The sequence below is a fragment of the Limulus polyphemus genome, unplaced genomic scaffold (assembly GCF_000517525.1).
Source record: "Limulus polyphemus unplaced genomic scaffold, Limulus_polyphemus-2.1.2 Scaffold1332, whole genome shotgun sequence".
NCBI classification, from domain to species: domain Eukaryota; kingdom Metazoa; phylum Arthropoda; class Merostomata; order Xiphosura; family Limulidae; genus Limulus; species Limulus polyphemus.
Window position 1 is genome coordinate 187,330 of NW_013666942.1, and position 2,080 is coordinate 189,409.

Genomic DNA, 2,080 nt, shown 5'->3' on the forward strand with positions numbered 1-2,080 from the left:
ATAATTTTTCTGAATGCATACCTTGATCAACCAGAAGTTATTATTACTTAATGGTTAACATATAGTAAAACGAATTTAGTTTGTTTCTGAATTTGAACGGTTATTATTATCTCAATTTTGTATTTTTACTTGCTCTTGTTGTTATTTATGTAACTCACTGGACTTTTTTTTCCATATTTGACTATAAAATCCCGGTGTGGATATATTATTAAATAAAATTCTTTGTAGAGGGCAAATTAATTAAATACCTATAACGCTAGTATCATGAAAATATTATGATGTGATTATTGAGGCTTGTGTACTTCATTCTATGTTATATTTACATTTTATATTTATGTTTTAGTGACTACTGTCAGTTTATTATGAGTCAAGAATTGTGCCAAATTTGTAATTTGTTTATACCATCTGGGGCAGGTAAGTACAGTAAATTAAGTAACTACTAAACTAGGTTTGAAAATCAAATCGTAAAACTTGCAAGTATAAAATAAAGTATACTATTTGAATACTAATTTAATATGATATTGATAATGCAAATAATTGTTACTTTAATGTTAGTTATCACTGGATAAAACTAAAAATCCATATTTTGTTCACTGTGTGAATCAAAATAATATAAAATAATCTGTTTAAGAAGTGACAACTTCAAACAAATGAAATTGTTTATTTGAAGTTGAAACTGAATGAAAAACGAACTTTAGTTTTAGAAGTTAGAGTAACTAGTAAACTACGCTTTGTCGTGCTTTGATCTACTCTGAGTCATATTGAACACCGAAAAGGAAATTACTACAACCTAAATTGTTGTTTATTTTGTTTTCTGAATTGACTTCTGTGTAAAATGGCTTATATGACAACTAGAAAATTTTATAGATCATCAAAAGTAAATGAAGATTCATCAGAAAGTGATCAGGAACTCTCTCCTGTTATAAGTCTTGATGACTATAAACCTTCATAGTCCAAGGACACTGACTAAACTACATCAGACATCACTGATACAACAGTTGCTCCAATGATGATAATGAAGATGTACCAGTGACATCAAATGTAAAACATACATGGAACACATTGGAAAGTTTTCCAATTGACTGTGATACCAAGAACAACAGGAATAAATATTTTGCAATAAAATGCAACAAAACCAATTGATGTATTGAACGTGAGGATAATATTTATAATCTCTTGGTTGATCAGATGAATCCTGAATACCCTGGAGGTAATTATGAACAAGCAGTTACATTGAACATCCCAGTTGAGCGATTGGAGTTTTAGGAATTGTCATGTATATAAAAAAAAAAATACACTGTACTGGACCAAAAAGAATTAAAAAAAATAAATTTGTTCCCAGGATCATGAGATGAAACTGCTTTTAATTATTAAGCTTCATATACTATTCTAATAATCAGAGTGTTGGAATGGATCGACTGGGTAAATTGGAAACCTGCCTGAAGTTCTGGAGAAAATTTCACTAGAGCTAAGATACCTGGTGACCTGATAGTGTTGATAAAAACTATGGTGATGTGGCATGTACTGTGACCCTCCAGTGGGTCACATGGCAGCCAATGTGTTAATAATAATAATATACTCAGAATTGCATGATGGGAAATTTTTGTGGATTTGTGTATGTTTAAAAAAAAAAAGTCTTATAAAAGATTTTGAAATACTGGGTACTGTTCTTATGATGCAGAAAATATATTGCAGTATCTTATTTTTACAAATAAATTATTTCAAACATGACATTCCCATGAGATTGAGAATGTAGCATTTAAAAAAACAAAAGCTAGAGTTAAAATAAAAAAAAAAGCTTTACATTGTTGCATAATTAACTTTTTTTTAAATACCCAGTATTAAAGTTACATGTTCATAATATTACTATAGAACAAGAGGGAATTCTCAGTAGATCTGGCACTTAATTTCAGGAATGTATGTCGAGAGCCAGCACGGGCCCCCTTTCTCTCTTTCTTTTTTTAACATTTTCAAAAATTTATTAAAAAGAAGATCTTAAATTAGAACAGCAACGAGCTCATAAACCATACAAAATCATAGCAGCAGCCGTTTTTACGTCACAGTATAAACATAAAAACAT

General features: G+C 29.6%; 1 protein-coding gene across 1 annotated transcript in view; it reads left to right on the forward strand.

Moving 5' to 3' along the window:
* Positions 1–271: 271 nt before the first annotated feature.
* Positions 272–2,080, forward strand: part of LOC106463133 (speckle targeted PIP5K1A-regulated poly(A) polymerase-like) — a 25,355-nt gene continuing 23,546 nt past the window's right edge. Inside the window, exon 1 of the mRNA XM_022390562.1 lies at positions 272–414. The gene's annotated coding sequence lies outside the window, so the exon portion shown is untranslated. The remainder of the gene's footprint in view (positions 415–2,080) is intronic.